The sequence below is a fragment of the Chanodichthys erythropterus genome, chromosome 8, assembly GCF_024489055.1.
Source record: "Chanodichthys erythropterus isolate Z2021 chromosome 8, ASM2448905v1, whole genome shotgun sequence".
NCBI classification, from domain to species: Eukaryota; Metazoa; Chordata; class Actinopteri; order Cypriniformes; family Xenocyprididae; genus Chanodichthys; species Chanodichthys erythropterus.
In genome coordinates this window covers 45,622,876-45,644,024 of record NC_090228.1, presented here as the reverse complement: position 1 = coordinate 45,644,024, position 21,149 = coordinate 45,622,876, and the positions used below count along the sequence as shown (strand labels likewise).

Sequence of the window (21,149 nt, the reverse complement as noted above, 5' to 3'; positions counted from 1 at the left end):
ATTAATAACAAATCATTGTAGCCAAAATAAATAAATATAAATGAACAATGTTAAAGTAAATTAATAATGTATGCAATAATTGATAAAGCAGAAAAAAACAGAAGAATACATACCATGCTGGACAGGGCTCCCAGTCAACCAGCATTTCTGCTTTGCCCTGTCAAGAAAATAAAAAGCATTAAAACACAAGAATTCAATTCTTAGCATAAGGCTATTATGATTGGTTATAGTCATTGAGTTTCATTGATACAATGTGTCACTGTTGATTTTACAGCATCTGATAATGAACTTCAGTACAAGCTCCTTCCTAATCTGTAATTCAAAAAGACTAAACACATAAAAATCTAACAATTATGGTATGTATAGTATGTATTGCCAACACACAAGGAGGTTTCTAAATCCTATATTACACTCTGCATACTGTCTATACTATGCATTTCTTTTATGACTGTCTAACCTTTCTCACTCTTTCTCTTACAACACTCCTGATGGGGAAAGCCTCTAGGCGAGTGTGATAGGAGCAATCTGTGAACATCAAAAACATGTTTCACACATTTCTTAGATTAGGAACAAAATAAACAACTAAGAAGACTTAAGTAGTGACCAGACTTACAAGGATGACAAGCGATATTTATCTCGAATCAAAAGTTGAATCAGGTTTAACTTGTAACATAGAACCAAATTACTCTCAGTTACAATGTGGTATTCTTGCTGGAATAACAATACTACTGCTGAGCCACAGCTCACAATTGAGAATACTCTACTGCTGCTTCCTCTACTGCTTGGCAATGCATTTTGGTCAAATTAGACACATTAAGCCAGTTGGTTTTTATAGTTTGTCTGTTACTTACAATTATCTGTTGTAAGTAGTTAAAAAAACCCAATAGAAATATAGCAAATAACCAATGTCAACACACTGATAGAAGCATCAATCATTGCATTTACATGCACTTACTCTTTTGTGTCTTTTTCCTCTCAGGCATATGTCTTAGTCCACCTGTGTGATAAAAGATTACAGTCTAGTCATATATCCACTCAGAAAAAAAAAATAATAATAATAATAATATTGACAAAAATGCACTTTGTAATGTCTTTTTCAACATAAATGTGTCCCTGATACATCTAGATACCCCCAAAATATGAGAACAGAACATCCTCTCTCTTTCAGTAAATGTGTACACACAATATTACATTTGGCTCCACATTTTACATCATGTGCAGGCTTATTAGAATAGTAACCAGTAGGCTTCTAGATTGCTCCATCTAAAAGGGCCAATTTAATATAAATAATGATTTTTTTTTAACTGTGGATCATACAAATATATTTAAGCGGAGTTCCAGAATAAAAATATAAAATGAGCATAATAGATCCCCTTTAAATTCTATTTAATTAATTCAATTCCTTATGAGAATCTGCTTAATAAATGAGCTATGTTAATAGAGATATCAGATCCACCAATAATTACCCTACAAACATTATTTACATACCTGACTTTTTCTTTTTGGGACTTGCGACTGTGCCCCTGGCTGACCCTGTGAAGACAGCTGTGGGTTTGGAGAAAGAAAATTACTCATATACCAAATAAAGCTTTAACTTATTATTTAAAATACTAGAAGATCACAATAACACACAAGTGCGGCACGTGGTGTGGTTAGCATGAAATGTGCTCATCAAATTTCATGACAATCCAATTGATTTTATGATTTGTTGCCTTCAAGTGCTCATGGACATAAACACTGACATCCTTTGACCCCACTGACAAGAAGGACCTAAGGATTCACTGAATTTTAGACTATCTCTTATGTGTGCTCTGTAAGCACTTCTAAAACTGTGTTTCAATTGGTGCCATGAGTTTGCTTTGCTTTTAGAAATAACTATACATATAGTATGCACAGAAAATGACCAAAATCAAATGTATGCTTAATTTGTTGGGTCCTGATGGGAGAGGTGGTGTTTTTACAGTTGGATACTTTCATAATCTAGCATCTCTGGCTGGTTTCTCTAACGTTGCCTACCCTAGCTTTAACAGTGTAACAACAATGCCCCTCACATACGTACGTGATTCTCAGATTAAATGCAAAGTTTGACCATCATATAATTAAAGTTTATCACTTGAGTATGTTTTAGGTCATGTAAGTTTAAACATTAAAGCAATTTTAAACCATTTGAGCGCACAAAGACGAGAAATAGAAGTGAATTCTGCATGTGCAGCTGTATTCTGTGCGCACACAGGCAGAGCCATGCAGACGCACCTGAACACAGAATTCTATTACAATTGAGAAAGAAAACTGGTTTTGTAACAGTATTTTGGATCCACACATTCATCTTAAAGTGACCGTAGCCTATATTCCTGCTGCTCTCTGTGTCATGAATGTCAATCAAACAACAAAAGACAAAGATAAAAATCCCTTTTGTAATTTTAACCCAAATTAATTATATTATGTAATTTATACAGTGAAGAATATGCAGTGTTATTTTACATTTGATTATTCAATTTCCGTACCTGTTAGATTTACCTGAAAATATATAAAAGCACTATTTATTTCATTTGTATCTTTGTTCTATTGTATTTATTTATGCTTTGTTCATTATTTTCAATGTGTATTCATGAACCTACAAAATCACCCAATAATCCTCGAATGGTTAATTCTTTCCAAATAGAGCTATTCAAGTTATCTGGTGAATTGTTTTGTGAATTTCTATCACAATATATGGCGCAGTAATTTTTTTTTTTTACATTTTAATTTTTTCAAATATCATGCGGCCCTACCCTGACATTTAAGTGTATGACTCAAGAAATTTGTTCCAACAGCCCTAGTACAGATAGATCTATCATCTATCTAATAATATAATATCAGATGGACTTTTCTTGTAGATTATTCATGGAAATGAGAACCTTGAAAGTTTTACTTTAGTATCAAGCAGCAAAAACGTTTTAGCGTGACGTGTTTGAGTTAATTTCCCCTACTTGACATCATGCGTCCTGCAATGTGACTATTTCACATGCATACATTGCAATGATGATGCTGAAAATATATATCATGCAGCCCTAACCTGCATAAAGCTCTATGGGGAAAAACAAAACAAAAATATAGCTGCGAGCAGCGATGGCGGGCCCAAGCCCGGTGGCACCGCCACCCCGGTGGCTTCAGGGCAACTGTGCACAGCGGGCAATAGGCATTTAAAATGGTTAAACATCAAAGGGCTATGTCAAATTCACTCCACATTTACTGCACTACAAGGTGCCGCTATAGAGCCCCTCCTCCCTGCCCATTTTCAAATGATTACATGTGCCAAGTTTTAACATTATTCTGATGAATTTTGAAGCAAATCAGGTAAAAATAAGAGGGTGATCTCAATGTATGCTGAAAGTGACATTTTCTGCTTCCAGTTGGTGGCGCTATGACTTTGAATCACAATAGTCACATCCATGTGATCAGCCTTGTACAACGAAGACTAAGCCAAAGTTTCATCAAAATCAATTAATGTATGCAGAAGTTATAATACTTTGTTTCCCTTTTCTTGCCATAAATTCGTTGCCTCGCCACGGCCAAACCATTTGAGATATCCAAAATCTGTTTGCAATTAAACAACTTTAATGTGTTAGCAACAAGTTAAAAAAAGCTTGGTGTAAATTGGATAAACCCTGTAGGAGTAGTAGTATAAAATTCATAGCCTGTTTTTTCAAAAAATTAACATTCAAACAAAAATAGCCGACTTCCTGTTGGTTGGAGCTAATGAATGTAAATTAGAAAATTGTCCGGCTTGATGAGAACAATATGTGTACCGAGTTTGGTGACTGTAGGAAAAACTAACCCCCCACTTTTGTCAAAAGGTGGCGCTACTGAGCCCCTCCACCACGCCCATTTCTATGGCTTTGTCCATGTCTACTGGTTGACAATATTGATGTGTGTGTCGAGTTTCATGCAATTTGAAGCATTTTAAGATTCTCAAAAACACTCAAGAATATTATTACAGTTTGACCTGTTGCCATGGCAACAATATTTCAAATATCAAAAATCCTGTCATAGGTCTACATCTGCTGTGTATTGACATTACACTGATGAAGTTTGAAGCAAATCAGGTAAAAATAAGAGGGTGATCTCAAAGCATTTCAAAAAGTGATACACTTCCTGCTGCCAGTTGGTGGCGCTATAACTTTGACTCACAATAGTCACATCCATGTGATCAGACTACTACAACTAACACACTCGTGAAGTTTCATAAAGATCAATATATGTATGCAGACGTTATAACACATTTCCTGTTTCCTTTTTCTTGCCATAAATTCGTTGCCTCGCCACGGCCAAACCGTTGGAGATATCCAAAATCCGCTGGCAATTTTTAATCATCAATGTCTTGACTTCATGCTGACCGAGTTTGGTGGCGATCGGATTAATCGTCTAGGAGGAGTATATCAAATTCCAGAGCATGCGTTTTTCAAACAACCCTTAATAGCTGACTTCCTGTTGGCGTGGCGTTTAACTTAGAGCACGAAAGTTGTTCGGCCCGATGAGGTCTATATGTGTACCGAGTTTCATACTAATACGTGCAAGCGTGTTTAATATATGGACCAAATTTTCAGACTTTTTTCAAGGGGGCGCTGTCGAGGCCCCCTGCCACGCCCGAGTACCAGCCTCTGCGGCGTCCTAATGGCCGCGGATTCCAATGTGTGTGCCAATTTTCAAGAGTTTTTGAGCATGTTAAGGCCCCCAAAAAGCCCCGGAAGACGAAAAAAAAAAATAAAAATAAATAAATAATCCTTAGAAGAACAAGAGGGCCCTGCGCGCTAATTCGCTTGGGCCCTAAAAATACTGGAAGTCAAGTAACGTTAAAGTAACCCACGGGTCAAACACTTCAAGACTTTACAAATATAAACTGTAACTTTTTAAATCTGTCCTAATTACCTTGGCCCTCCGTCATGCTCATCTGCTCCATCTCCCCCTCCGTCGTGCTCGTCTGCTCCATCCTCCCCTTGGTAGTGCTCGTCTGCTCCATCCTCCCCTCTGCAGTGCTCGTCTGCTCCATCTCCCCCTCTGTAGTGCTCGTCTGCTCCATCCTCCCCTCCGCAGTGCTCGTCTGCTCCATCTCCCCCTCCGTAGTGCTCGTCTGCTCCATATCCCCCTCTGTAGTGCTCGTCTGCTCCATCCTCCCCTCTGTAGTGCTCGTCTGCTCCATCCTCCCCTCTGCAGTGCTCGTCTGCTCCATCCTCCCCTCCGCAGTGCTCGTCTGCTCCATCCTCCCCTCTGCAGTGCTCGTCTGCTCCATCCTCCCCTCCGCAGTGCTCGTCTGCTCCATCCTCCCCTCTGCAGTGCTCGTCTGCTCCATCTCCCCCTCTGTAGTGCTCGTCTGCTCCATCTCCCCCTCTGTAGTGCTCGTCTGCTCCATATCCCCCTCTGTAGTGCTCGTCTGCTCCATCCTCCCCTCTGCAGTGCTCGTCTGCTCCATCCTCCCCTCCGCAGTGCTCGTCTGCTCCATCCTCCCCTCTGCAGTGCTCGTCTGCTCCATCTCCCCCTCTGTAGTGCTCGTCTGCTCCATCCTCCCCTCCGCAGTGCTCGTCTGCTCCATCCTCCCCTCTGTAGTGCTCATTTGCTCCACCCGTGTGGTCCTCACCACCTCCCGGTTGCTTGTGTTCTCCAATGGGTCACAGGGTGTGAGGTGCAGCGTAATCAGCTGATCATCATTGGAATCCTGGGTCCAACCTGTGCAAGTTAAACAAGTGTTGTGTTTTGCTCACATTTATAAAATAGAGGTTAACCATGAACTTGAACTGTACATATTTTAAGTGTTAATCTGTATGAATCATAAAGTCCAATTTTTTCTTCAGAAGGCACTTTAGATTCCAGGGAAACTATTGATAGTCTACTGGATGTATTAGATATCTGCAAATCTATATTTAATTGATTTTCTGCGACTAAAACAAATACATCTTTTAGTCAGGAAAAAAACAGAGTGCTCATAATATGTATTCAAAAAATGACACCAAGTGTAATGTTTGTTTGCAGACTGAGTCTGTATTTAGTTCAGACTGGACTGTGTCGTGCGCTAAAAAACTTTGGGCTTTATGCCTCCAGGTTAGTAGTAGTGTAAGTGTGTGGTGTATCCAGCCAACATTTGATGGTTTTCTTTTTCTTTGTGCTATTTCCGTTAATGGTCCATATGCGTCGTGAGCTCTACAGTCAGCACTATACTGAGATTTATTACAATTTGATTCATTGACTCAGTGACCAAAACAGACCTTAGCAGATTTCATGGATCTAATTAGTATATGTCCCTACAAAAAAGGCTTTGGTCAGCGTGCCTAAACATTAAAAATATTGTTGTATGTGGGCTGAAAACAGAAAGGAAATATGGCTCCTACAAAAAAACATACCAAACATAATAATTCCATAGTTGGCAGTATGTTTAAACCCAATATCATTCTAACATAAATGCACATTAAAGTAACAAATGTAAAATTAAACAATCTTAAACACTTGCTTACAATCATAGAAATACACAAGGTTAGTGTCCACTTCTTTCCAGATACATATCAGTTACATTACATGTCCTCAGAAGTCCCCCATGTAGAATTATCCATGTCGTTTTAATCTACACAATCAATCAATCAATCACATAATCATAGTAGTTCGCTCCTCATCCCCAAATCTTGCGCACTTGCTTTCAATACTTTTCAATACCTCACAATACTATGCAGATAAAAACAGTGGCAGTGGACAGGTAGAAACATTTTGAAGTCAGTTGTCTTACAATTTGTAGTTTGCCAAAATCTTACAAAATGGTTTGAGTGCTGTTTGACTGTGTCCAAGGCTAGATAAATATTGAAATACTTCAATTGTTTTAAAAGATCCAGTGTTGTACTAACACACTGTTGGTTATATAAAAATGGAAACCTCTCCCAAGTTGTCAAGGAGGTTAGGAGTGAAATTGACTGAATTTATGTTTTAGGGTTGAGCCATCCCTTTATGATTTAAACACTGACAAAATCTTTTGTGTACTACAAAAACAAGCTGTGAAAATACAGTGCATGCATCTCACCTTCACAAAGGTATTCATAAAGTGAGCCTATCTTCTGAAGGTAGTCCTGGGCATAGGTGGAGAGTGTGCAGCGAGGGGTTAATATTTCACACTTGTTTTCTTTTTTTTTGTTCTCCTTTCCAAGAAGCAGAACTGGCTGTCAAGGATCTGTGAGGGAGGACTCAAACGCAGGATGAGTTTTACAGGTTTATTGACAGACTTGGAATGTAGAGGGTGAGGAGGTGAACACAGTCCTAACGGTAGGAAGGGGGTGAGACACAAAGACGAGCACGCTGAGGGAACAGCCACTGAGAACAGCCCAGGTAGTAAGCAGGCCGGTGAACGTTGGCAGGTGCGCAGTATGAGGCCCAAAGCAGTAGCGGGAGCCGGACAGGATCAACCAGCATAAGTAGTTTGAACCATCAGATACGATCAGGCACTGAACCAGTCTGGCTGCTTGGCGGAGAGATATAGCAGCCACAGGGATCCTCAGTGTGTGTAGGACAGGACAGGGGGAGACCAGAGACACTACCAGGGCTAGACAAGACAGGTGGTTAGATGGTCTGAAACAAGAAAGACAACGATGACAAAATGGATACGAGAATCTTCTACACAAAACGCTATGAGCTTAGGTGAACAAAAGACTAGAATACAGGCACGAAGTTTAACGAACTGGCAAAGACATGAGGGAAAGAGTGCACAATATAAAGGAGGCAAAGAACACGAGGAACAGGTGACAACACTTAGACTAACGAGGACTCTACAAGTAAGGGAGCAGGGAACAGGTGAGAACACTAATAACAAACAAGGACTGGACAATGACTAGACCAAAGGGCGTGGTAACAAACAAGGAGGAGGGAACAGAGGAGCACATGGCAGACACAAACACAGACAAAGCCATGTGCTCAAACACAACATAAACAAGGACACATTAAACAAAGACAAAACAGACAAGGCTGTCAGGGCAGAACCCTGACACTGGCTTGTATCCAATGGTTTCTCAAGTTTCTCAAGCTGCAATGAAATGACAACATTGTGAATTTGCTGTTTAAAGTAATAGAAAAACAACAGCAAAAATAACTAAGAATATTAATTATTGAGAAAATATAACATTATTAATAATGACAGCATCCAGGTTAATGCCATTCAAGATATTTTAGCTTTTGTATACCAAGAGTTTAGCTTTTGTATACCAAGTATGTGCAAACAGGAAAGGCTCGTACAGTAGAAGCAAAAACCAACTCTTCTATTTAGAAAAAAAAGGCAAAAAGATGAATCTGACACCATGAGGGTACAATAGAACTTTTTGCAACATTAGTAGCTCGGGTTTTGCACCTACAGTGATGGGATTATGTAACCACTGTGCAATTGGACAGTGACAATCTATTTATATATTTTTTTTTTTTAAAAAGGCAGAACCTTTGTGATTATATGACCAAATGGGTGAATGCTGCACATACATTTACACTTGACGTGTGTACACTGTAAAATGCTTTAATGAATGTAGTAGTATGAGTGCAGTCCATTTGTTATTTCTCGTTCACTTGATAAGAAAGTGTGATTATTATATTGCACCTATGATTCTGTCATAATGCATGCCTGTATTTGTTATGAACTCAGAATTGCATTGGTGTGTGCTTTATATCACTTCATATATAAAGTGCAAGAGAGACTATGAGTATGCAATTTTACATTGTCAATTAATAAGTCACGAAATAAAAGTAAAGCACTAATAAATCCTGTAACTGGTACAGTTAACATTGGAACTGTAGTTTCTGTAACCCTAAAATGAAACATTATTTTTTAATATTATTTTGTATGTTTTTAAATTACTCTGGTGGCTCATGCAAACTTACCAACTTTATTGTATTAACAAAAACTAGTTTGGGACTGCTATTTAATAGCCTTACATTATAGGCCTATTTATTCATCAGTATTAGTTATATTTATACAATTTATGTATATAAATTGTATTTTTTATGTGTATGTTAATCAAGTGGGATAGTACTTGTGTGTGTCAACAATTTGTGTAAAATAAATGTGCTGGTTTTGTAATATATATACTGCCACAGTACTTCAGTGTTTGTGAAATAAATGTGCTTGTTTATATATATATATATATATATATATATATATATATATATATATATATATATATATATATATATATACATACACATATATTTACACAAGCCAATTTATTTCACACACATGTTCGTTTTTGTGAATTGTGGGGTCATTCCATGGGCGTAATGGTTTTTATACTGTACAAACCGTATTTTCTATCACCCTACACTACCCCTACCCCTAAACCTACCCATCACAGGAAACTGCACACTTTTACTTTCTCACAAAAACTCATTCTGTACGATTTATAAGCCTTTTGAAAAGTGGGGACATGCTGAATGTCCTCATATTTCACCTCTTTTTGTAATACCTATGTCATACCCATGTCATTATACACATTTGTGTCCTGATATTTCACAAAAACGCGTGCGCGCACACACACACACACACACACACACACACACACACACACACACACACACAGACACACTGTCGTGACTCAATGACCATGGGAAAATGTGGACCCCCTGGCCAAACCACTGTCCTAGATGATCTGGACAGTTTAACATTATGTAAGAAATTGCACCTACCATGATAATGGCTTCATCCTTGATGGATGCACTGTTGTGGTTCTTCTTATGACCAACCACCCATTCCTCTCGCTTGTCATCAAACCTCTGAAGCTTCTTCTTGAGGCGCTGCTTCAGAGGCTGCTCCTTTTTACAGTGGCAACAGATCTTCTGTGCGCAAAATAAAATGCCCTGACAAAAGGGACAAATCTTTTTTGTAGACCCCCCTGGCATTATGTCAATCTGACATACAAAGGACAGAGACTGACAAAGACAGATAAGACAGACAAGTAAACAAAGAAAGAGGAAAAATTGAAAAATAGAGAAATTGAGATAGATAACAGTATGGAGATTGAAGAGATGGATAGAAATATAGATGGACAGAGAGGTTGTGAGAGATAGAGATAGAAAATGATGAAGATAGATAGAGGTTGGCTCTTAAAAGTGCCTTTGGGTTTTGGGAATCAGGTGTATCTATAGGGTGAAGGTGAAGTTTGACAGGATCTGCAGGGAGAACAGAAAATGTTAATTATATAGTGAAGGCTAGATATGTTGAATAAAGGTTTAAACTGTGTACCCCGATAGTGAGAGATACCAATTTTCATTAAAATACTTAATAAATCAATAAAATTTACGTTTTTCCCATTTTCTGTATGACTGCACAAAAGGTGTGTCTTTTTTCCGTCTTTTTTTGCTGTTAATATGGAAACCAATGGTCGGCCTTTAATTCGTTTCTCTAACATGTAAAACATGTGAGTCTAATGGCAAGAAAAGTATCATATATAACATTTAAACAAATTTGATCATTACATTCAAGTCTCATGGCTTACCTGGAAAGTGGTTCGAGCGCAATGACGGAGAATTCGCGGCCTGCAGAAATCACCCAATCGCGAAGCGGACTGGCTCCGTCTCCATAGCAACGGATGCTGAGGCTCACGGGTAATGCGGGCGTCCACTAATTAATTTAATTTATTTTTTATTTTATTTTAATTTAATTAATAACCACAACTAATCCCCCGTTCTCACATTAGAAGGAGAATCAAATAAAACGGATGGTCATGAACATCGTATTGTTGAATTATCAAGCACACTTTCGTGTTTATGTGTTGAAAGAAAGATGAGGATCTCATTAAAAGAGAATCATTAACATAGTAAAAGTAGATAAGGATCATGGGTAGGCTACTGTAATATTTAGTCTACTGTTCGATTTGACACACCAAATAGATAGAAAAACGGCATTTCTCAGAAAAGAAACCGTAAGGTTATAGCCTACAGAATATAAAGCAATAAACACAAGGATAAAATCTCCTGGTTAAATGTTGAGTAATGTAGTGCTTAAAGTTTAAAAATGAATAACAAATGAGAAAAAAACAATGCTTCCCAGTGGCAGAAAGAAAAACGTGGTGCAGACACGAAAGATGCCTCCTATTGAAATACATTAGATCGAAAGTCGTGCTGAGTGACACGAAAAAAGAGGAAATTCGTGTCCACGAACACGAACCAATAGATTAAATTTCGTGACTATGTCACGAACTGCCGTGAGACTGGGTTGCATCAGCGCTCGTGCAGCTCCTCTTGAGAAACTGCGCTGACTGCCTCAGGCGGCTGATCTCGAATCGCTCTCGCGGTACTTTGAAGCCATGTCACAGTCACATGGCGTCGGCGCTGTCTCAAGTCGGACAAAATTTCTAACCGGCATGCAATGCTTTAAGTCAGCCGCTGATCGGTCTGTGCGGCGCTGCATCAAGTCGAACAAGCCTTAAGACAACCAATTGGCAAGTGACACAGGGAACAAGGGAACCAATGAACAAACAGAACTCAGAAACACATGACCATAATCAACCAATCAGCACTTGACACTCTGACTAAGGAAGCTCAAGAGGAGCAAGGGAAGCATGACACAAACAAGCAACACAAAATGAAAGACATGAAACAAAATTATGCATACACAAAGGCAGTCTATGGATTGACAGAATTATTTCAGATTTCATCAAAAACATCTTCATTTGTGTTCTGAAGATGAATGAAAGTCTTAAGAATGACATGGGGGTGAGTAATTAATGACAGATTTTTCATTTTTGGGTGAACTAACCCTTTAAAACAGCTCAAAAATGCATTTTAATCTGGGACTAGACTTAAGCCTTGTCTGTGAAACCACAAGTGTTTTAAAATGAAGGTTTGCATGACAGTTTTGCTGAAAAATAAACAGGGATATCTCAGTTCATGTAGGCCTAACTCAGAGAAAGAGTAAACATTGTTCATTTACATACATTACCAACATTGTAACAATACAAAGTGGGTTGAAAATCTGCAAACTTGTCCTTTAAAATCCAATCCATCCGTCTCCGTTGACTTTGTATTGCGTGAGGCTGCCTCCTTGTCATTTCTGACTTATTACAAAAAACAGAACAACGTCTAAAAGCTGCTGTGTGACAAGGTGTACAGCAAACAAGCTAAAAAACCCAGAACTAAGTTTTTATAAGCTACCGAACCGTAAAAGCCAGCCTTTAAGGAGACATAAGCGTTTTTTCTCAACCACTAAAAGTGGCAATTTTAACATGCTATAAAAATTATCTGTGAGGTATTTTGAGCTGAAACTTCACATACACACTCAGGGGACACCAGAGACTTATTTTACATCTTGTAAAATGGGGCATAATAGATCCTCTTTAAACGCTCGTTTTTTGGGGTTGACAGCTTATATAAACTTTTTTAGCTTGTTTGCTATTTTACACCTCGTCACATAGCAGCTTTTAGACATTTTTCTGTTGGATTGTTTCCCCCCCGGTGGGCGTGGTTTTCAGATTATGACGCGTGTCACTTTGTCTCTATAGATGTGTTTTAAGAAAGCAACTGTGTGTATTTGTGTGTGTGTAGGCATCTGTGGTTTCATGTGCAAAATGACCTCACAAATGTAAGAAAATATAAAGATGTGAGATTCTGCAAGAGCTTCTGATCTGCTTCACTCAGGCTTTTTACACAACAAACATAGCAAAGATGAGCTCATAAAACAGAGTATAATAAATAAAAAACAGGGGCAAGTCAGAAGCATTTTCATGAGTGTATGGAGAAATAACTGTGGTCATCTGTGTGCCCTCGATGAGTGAGCATCTGTCTCGTCTTCTCTTCTTGTTTCTTCTGAAGGTCTGTGGCTTATTTTATTTTTACTCTTTCCTGCCTCCAGACTCATTTAATTACTTCAGACATGAGGCCAACAATGACCTATAACTATAAATAAATAAGCCATGCAGTATATAAACATAAAGCGGTCTAATTTATGACTCATTTGATCATTTATATAAAGAATATTTGACCCCACACCACTAATATAGTCCTGTTTGACTATTTGCTTAAATATGGGGGGAAAATACAGAGATGTATCATGAAACAGGAAGTTGAAGTTTCTGAAAAGAGCTAACAGGAACTAAAAAAGAAAAAAAAGACAGCCCACACAAAACAGTCGTGCCATTAGTGAGTGAGAACCAGACATGAGGGACCATTTATATCTTTTCTTCTTTATGATTCAATTTAGTTCTGGTAAGTTAAGATGTTTATTTATTTATTTTTTAATTTATGAGGAACTGGTGTGAGATCAGTGTATCAAGTGGTTGTAGTTATTTAAAACATCAGTTTAAAACAGATCTAAAAACAACTTTTAAAAAATAATGCATCTTTTAAGAAAATTGTATTTTGTAGTTTTTCTAAGATAAGTCTGTCTATTCACACATGCAGAAAGTTGAGTGAATTTGTCAATTGCAGAGATGTTTAAACTGAAATTGTCTTTGAATTCTTAAAGGAACATTTTGATTGTATAATAAATCAGGAATGCGACTTTTTTTAATAGTGAAGTATTGCATACAGAAACTGAATGTGATGAGATTTGAGCAACATTGTCTTTCTATGTTCATTAAAAGTTTCTAAGGTTTGAATAAAGGCCCTCACAACATTTTCAAAATCATGTTAATTTACATGAACATAACTTACATTGCATGTAAGTTATGTAAACTACAAGTTTCTGATCAAAACTCCTTCAGAGATTAAGTTGTTGATATTAAATGTCCAGTTCGTTCAAAGAAGAGAATTACTGTGAGATCTAATAAACACAATAAAGTGCTGCTCATGAACACAAACCTGAAGCTCTTCTCAGCTTTTTCCTGATTATTATATATTCCAGTAAAGCTCATTTGTAAGTTTTGACAAGCTCTCTTGTTTTCAGGCTGTATTCTTTTAAATGAGCGTCAGACAATATACATAACAGGATACACAGGTGGATCAGTGGTGCTGCCCTGCTCCTGCGCTCATCCTCAGTCTACAGTCATCACATTCACATGGCAGTTTCATCGCAGTGGACAACAATGAATTAAAGTATTTGAGGATGAGAAGTACAGCGGCAGACGTGTGCTGTTTAATGAAAATACTCCACATAATTTGTCTCTTCTCATTTCTGACCTCAGACAGGAAGATCAAGGGCACTACGAGTGTAAGACTGAACAATCTACATCCATTCATTTAACAGTGAAGGGTAAGTGATGCTTCTTCTAGAAATATCAATCGCTCTTGTTATACATGATTGACAGCTCAGGAATAGACATTCAATTGTTCTTTTTACTAAATTATTATTTGAGAATAAAAAAAAAATAAACCAAGAAATTTGGAGAACCAGTGACAGACTTTAAATTGTACATTCACTGACCTTTGAGTTTCACTTGTTCTCACTACAATGTGGCTCATTCATGGCTTTTTTCTTGTATTAATATGTTTTTAGGCTGTAAATTGGCTCAGAACACAGAGGCAACGATTCCGGTGACTGGATATGCAGGAGAGTCTGTGGTTCTGCCCTGCTCATGCTCTGAACTACTGGCTAAACCTGAACAGATACAATGGATGTATTATGTAGAAAAAGCTTATCAGGAAATTTACCCAAATGAAAAGTCTGAGAAGCACAAGAACAGAGTCAAACTTTTGAATCAAACATCTCCAGGAAATCTCTCTCTACACATATCAGCACTGACCGCAGAGGACGAAGGAGACTATTATTGTTCTGTCTCGTCTCAAACAGTCTCCTACAGACTTCATGTTGAAGGTAGTTTTGTTCTGTTGATGTTACTTTGATCATCATTACTACTGATTTTATAAAGAATCTAAATATGTAGAGGAATGAGGTAAACTTGTAGGATGACATGAATGTTTGCATTAATATATTATCATTGACAGTTACTCTCAGGACAGAGAAACCACACATCCATACAGTTACTCTCGGGACAGAGAAACCACACATCCATACATCCATCAGTTTATCAACACTTCAACCTTCACACCAAACACAAGAACTTGAACCACCTCAACAACCACACCAAACACCTCAATGTAAGTCAAAGGCTTGGTTTGCTTTTCATTATTCAACAATGATGATTACAATAATGTATTTTTCCCATGAACATGTCAACAGCCCTGTATGTTTCTCCACAGATCTCTTGATTCTAGTGGCAGTGTTTCCCTTAGCACTGATTCTGACATTTCTGGCTTTATCTTCTAGATATGCAAAGGTACATAAACACATTCTTACAGTATATTGTAAATGACACCTAATGGGCCCTAGCAATGTTCTGGTTTAAAAACTATTGGTTACTTGTTTTTTGCCAAATGCACATGCCTGTCTCCTTATTACAGTTTACTGCACTTTGATATTCTTTTCATTAAATTATGATCTTATTCAAGCAAACAAAACACTGTTGTCATGTAAATGAATGGCCAAAATGCATAAAAAGTTTTCCAATTTTAGTTGAAAATATTGTTGTGTAAACAGCCCCTAAGAAAAGTGGGGATTAAACACCAACACCTGACTTGAATGAACTTAACAAATGAGTTGGGGCTAAAGCAGTTTCATTAAAGGTCATTGAAATTCATGCAATCCCACTAATTTGATCCAGGTTAACCCAGTCAAGATAATCGCACGTGCACAATTTTCCTAAGCAGCCCTAGAGGTCGATCATGGATCAAATCGATCCACCATAGGAAACAGCATATATTTTGTGCTGTTTTATGTGTTTGACACGTGGTGTTTTCCTCAGTGCATAACTTACATTTCACAGGTTTATTCTCCATCTGTAAATGTTAGACAGTCATGCAAATATTTCAATTTCGCATGTGCACCAAACAGATGGAACGCAATAGAATAGGAGAACAATAATTCTGACTAAAATATAAATTTGGCTAAAATATTTGTTGTTGGATATTAACTGTAAAGGGACTATTATTATGGGGTAAATCAAATGTAGGCTTATATAGCCTACTGTAGGCCAATTATTCAGCTCAGATTCATCTTACCCATTAAAATCTAGTCTGCTTATTATTTATTTTAATTTTGTGATTTTTACGGAAGCCCTAAACGGCCATGGATTATTATTTTTTTTGTATCTTGTTTTTTCGTGATCTCGAGATAACAAAAGTTGTTTTGTCGTGATCACGACTTAAAAGTTCTTTTTACAATGATTGATTCTGAAACACACTGTACCTGGCTTCTACTGTTGCTATAGTAACGAACACAACGTTGACGCGCATCTGATCGACGGATAAAACATGCGCTCTTATATCTTGCTGATATTTCAGCTAAATGTTTACTTCACTTAATAATAAAGTTTACAATAAATAAATACATATAGGCTAATCAATCACTGTTCAATAAATATTTAAAATATTGTTTGTGTAACATAATATTCTATAAATGCATATATACATATATATATTAGGGCTGTCAAATGATTAAAATTTTTAATCAAATTAATCAGAATTTTCAGTGGATTAATCAGGATTAATCACTATTTGCAATTACACCTGAATCCTAACCTTTTTTTTTTTTTTTTCTGAAATGCATACCAAAAGATAAATAACAGGACACAGATACATAATTTTCATATTATGTCCGTTTATTATGTCCGCGCTTGACCATTTCCAGCGTCGAATTCCAACGTGTTGGAACATCCTGGATCAATGGCTCTTGCTTCTATCCTAGGCTGACTTGTTGTGCTTGAAGCTCCGTAGCATTTGCTGGGCTGTGCTTAAAATGACCGACAACTTTGCGAGCCTTGGCCAAAGCATTTACAAAGCCGCTGTCAGCAAGACTCACTGTGACACTTCTCTGCACCATGTGAGCGACACAGTTCGTGTGTTCATAGCGTGTAAGTCGAATTGCGGCAACCATGTTGCGTGCACTGTCAGTCCCAATGGTTGTCGTCTTGCCCTCCATGTCCTCCAAAAGACTTCAGATCCCACGTGTCACTGATGAAATGTGCAGTTACTCCGAGGTAATTGTTGTTACTCACTAATGTCCAATGGTCTCCTGTCAGGGCGATATGATTTACTTGAGCCAAGACCTCTTTCCTTTTTTCTTTTTCGTTTTCATAGAGCTCGTGGATTTTCGTCATAACTGTGGCTCTTGATGGTGGCTTATAGGCCTATTTAATGTTTGTAAACATTCGGGATGCGCGCGCATCATGGTTGCAGAAAACCCGGGAGTGATAACCAGTACGACTAGAGAGTTACGACGAAGCGGTTCAAAGTAGTTAAGATTTAGAAACATTATAGAATATTTTGATTTGTTATTTTTTTTAAATGTTGTCGGCATATCACAGCAGCTTCACCCAGCGATAAGCACTGATATTTAAAAAAATTAACATTACCGAGTGGGATACAGCTTACGGATCCGTTTGCCATAGCACCTTGTCAGTGGTTAAATGACGAAACGAAATGGCCAAGCAGTGGCCAGAGATATATATTTACCTGATTGACACCTCAAGTGTATAGCCTATACTCAGGAGAAGCTAAAAGCATATGTCTCTTGACGCGTACAACTTTGTTTTTTGTTTTGTTTTTGTTTAAATCACGAATTAAAAGAATAAAAAGTTAATTTCGAGTTTATATCTCACAATTCTTACTTTTATTTCTCGCAAATCTGAGTTTATATCTCACATTTCTTACAAAGAAAAACAGAATTGTGAGATATACTCGTTAGTCTTTTCTGAATTGCAATTTATCCCGCAATTCTGACTTTTTTCCCCTCAGAATTGTGAAATAAACTCACAATTGCGAGTAATAAAGTCCGAACTGAGACGCCACTTGCAAAACATCAAGGAAACCTGAGTCTTCTACAATGCTAATAGGTCTACAATCCTCTACAAACGCATTTTTTTGGACAAGCTTTTAATTGACAATTCGATTTGCCTGTTTGTATTGATGGTATTTGTAGAGTATATTTTATTTTATTTATCTTATATGTTTATTTTTTTTGTAAAGCACTTTGTGACCCCTCCTTGTCTGTGATAGGTGCTATATAAATAAACTTTACTTCCTTACTTATATTGTTCACAAGCTGTTTTATTGACGTCTTTCCGCGGTTGAAACACAAATAAAGTGATTACATGAGACGTGATACATTCTGGTAAGTTGTATTATGCTATATATTTCAACATACCTTTGATGTTCATGCATGTTTTTCGAGATTATAACTATTGAAAAGGAAGAAAAGACTCGCACTGCCGCCTGAACTGAGGCATTAATCTGACACGACACATTTAAAAGCGTCAAAACGCCACTTATTGTTTGAATATCATGATAAAATGGACAGAATTTACAAACTGACACTTTTATTATTATCAGAAGTAACAAAGCACAAAGCTTTTTGCGATTATTGGATGGGAGGCCCTGCAAATAATATTTGATGTAGGGAAAAAAACAAACAAAAAAAAACGCAGACCTGGCACTGGCTTGAACTAGGGATGATTCACAGGGTCAAAAAGAGCCTGCTTTAACATCACTATTTTTAAACTGTTGCTTTAAAATTCAACACGAATGATTTTCTTCTCAAAAATCTGTATATATGAGTTGCAGTCTAACACGTTTTTCCGCACCCTTTTGATTAACAGGATATAGGCCCTGATTATCGGCAGTTTTTATACAATCGGTCAATAGTGAAGATTTTATCGATTGTTGGCCGATACATCAGTGCATCTAATTTAAAATATATTAATTTATTATGATCACATATTCTTTTATATATTTAAATACAGGTCAAAATAAGTATGTTGTTTAATTTTTACATAAATATTTCCATTACATTGAATGACCATGTTTTGTTACTCTGAATGATGTTTTGACAAAAAGGGAGATAATATTGTTATTGTTCCCATAATTGCAATGTTTTTAGTATTAGTCTGTATCATTAAATTAGCTTTAATAATATTTCTTTAATATAATTTGCAATATAATAATTTAATATTAAATGTAAGCAGAAGCAGATGTTGAAAAATAATAAGCGTTTTATTCTACTGTTCTGATGCTTAGCTTGTCACTTGGTTTTGACCAAAAAATTGCAGCATGCAGCTACATTTATGAATACTTTGTTTGCCAACATAAATGACGTTATCAGGATAAGTATTTTGGGTGAATAATCCCCTCAATGGTCTCTTTTGAACTTGTGACATACTGTAGTGAAGGAGATCTGTTCAGAAATATTGGTAAGATATTATTCTGACAATCACAATCCTGAATACCTTTCTCTTTTCCTTGCTAAAGGCCTGTTCATATGATAACTATAACAATAATAGTGATAAACATATAGTTTAAAGAATTTTTTTCTTTAGAATATGTAAAATAGCAGTATCCACACCACAAATCAATAACGGCACAGAGAAACAATATTGTTGGAATCTGTTTGAGCGTTTTTGTTCCTGCTAATGAACGATAAAAACATTGACAGCCGAGCAAAATCTATTACGCTTTGAAGAGCTCCAGCATTTAAAGTGGCAAATGACAAAACTGCACATGCTTAGAATGAACAGTGTTTTTGTTCACTGGTGTGGAAACTATTGTTATAATTATCTTTATAGTTATTGTTCGTGGTGTGAATGGGCTTTAAGAGTGCCACTACTGGCTCTGTATTTATTTTAATAGCTTTTTGGCTTTTTACAGTGCCTTTCAACTCTCTCTGTTTGTGGGCATCTAAAAATGAATCAATAACACAAATTAAACAATACAAAAATGCACTAAAACATTAATATTTATTAAGGTCGGTGCTAAACATTCCTCATTTATCTGTAAAATAAATAAGATGCTAAAATAGTTATTTATACAGTGCTACTGTCATTCAGTGTAATGGATGACACTGTGGTGTAACTGAGACTTTGCATTACACTGAATGACAAACTTCTACTTCAGCTTATATTGCTGGTCATCAACTGGCCACCTGTAACAAACAGTGAGCTTGACCAGTAAAGTTAATCACAATCATTCACAATATCGGTTTTGTTTTTGTTTTTAAAACAAACAATAGTGTTTTTTGCATTTCACTGAAAGACATGCATTTTTGTAACTCAGGCTACCACACCATGAAAAGGTGAAATTATCAAATATTTGAGAATTAAACTCACTTTTCTTGCAGCACCACCTGGTGTTCAGAGTGTCATTTGATGATGTCACAGACTGTTGAATGACTATCAGTTTTTTTTTTTAATTTGATTTCAGAATGGCTTCTTGATCCCGTTACACTGAATGACCTCTGACAAACTGAATATTCGGGACAAAAGTCCCCATGGTTATTTAAATATTTAAAAAAAAAAAAAAAAAAAAACAATATACTTACCAACACTTACTTGAAAATGCCAAGAACACAAATATATTTTTAAATTGGTATTTTATGTTTATTTAAATATGTAATGGTAAAATCAAAGTCCGGACATTACTCTGAATGACAATTTTACACTTTGGAACATTATTTCCCCCATATGTTGACATTTTCTTTTCTCAAAAGTTTTTTGAAATGTGAAAGTAGACACACTGCTTGCATTTAACATGTTTTTTTTTATGTACATGTAGCAAATTAACTCAAGGGGAAATACTGATAATTATTCATAACTCATTATGATTATTAATTATGATTAATTATGATTATGTGAATCAGTTAATCTGCTTAACTGGATGTAGCTACATAAAGATTAATATTACAATCAATTAACCTGTTCGTCCAGTGAACGCTCAGTGTTGATTGTTTATTAATTCTAAGAAATGTTCATTTCGAGGTTATGGAAAAACAACATTCTTATTGTACAGTACTACTCAGAGCATGTAGTCGGGATCTAAATCACTTAAGAGGCAATTTATTAGTCAGAACCAAACATGTATTGTGCACAGTTTTTATTAACTAACTCACAAACACATAACATAACATACACAAAGGGTCACACACATATGTAGGTAAAAATGAGCAATGATAGAGTTGAACCGGAAGAGGAACCGTTAATGGAGCTATAGGAAAAAGTCAAAGACAATCTGGAAAAGAATCATCAGTTTCCTCAGTATTAAAGCACCTTTGCTGACCAAGGTAAGTTTTACAAATCAATACTAAATAGCTGTTTAGTGTTCAAATGTACGATACTTGCAAGATGCCTTTAGTGGCATTTTTCACTGGCTTTTAACCTCTGGTCAAGTCACACCTCTCAGTT

At 36.7% G+C, this 21,149-nt stretch overlaps 1 pseudogene; it reads left to right on the top strand.

The window, feature by feature from the left end:
- The first annotated feature begins 13,142 nt into the window (after positions 1-13,142).
- On the top strand, positions 13,143-15,132 carry LOC137025319 (polymeric immunoglobulin receptor-like; annotated as a pseudogene).
- Positions 15,133-21,149: the final 6,017 nt, after the last annotated feature.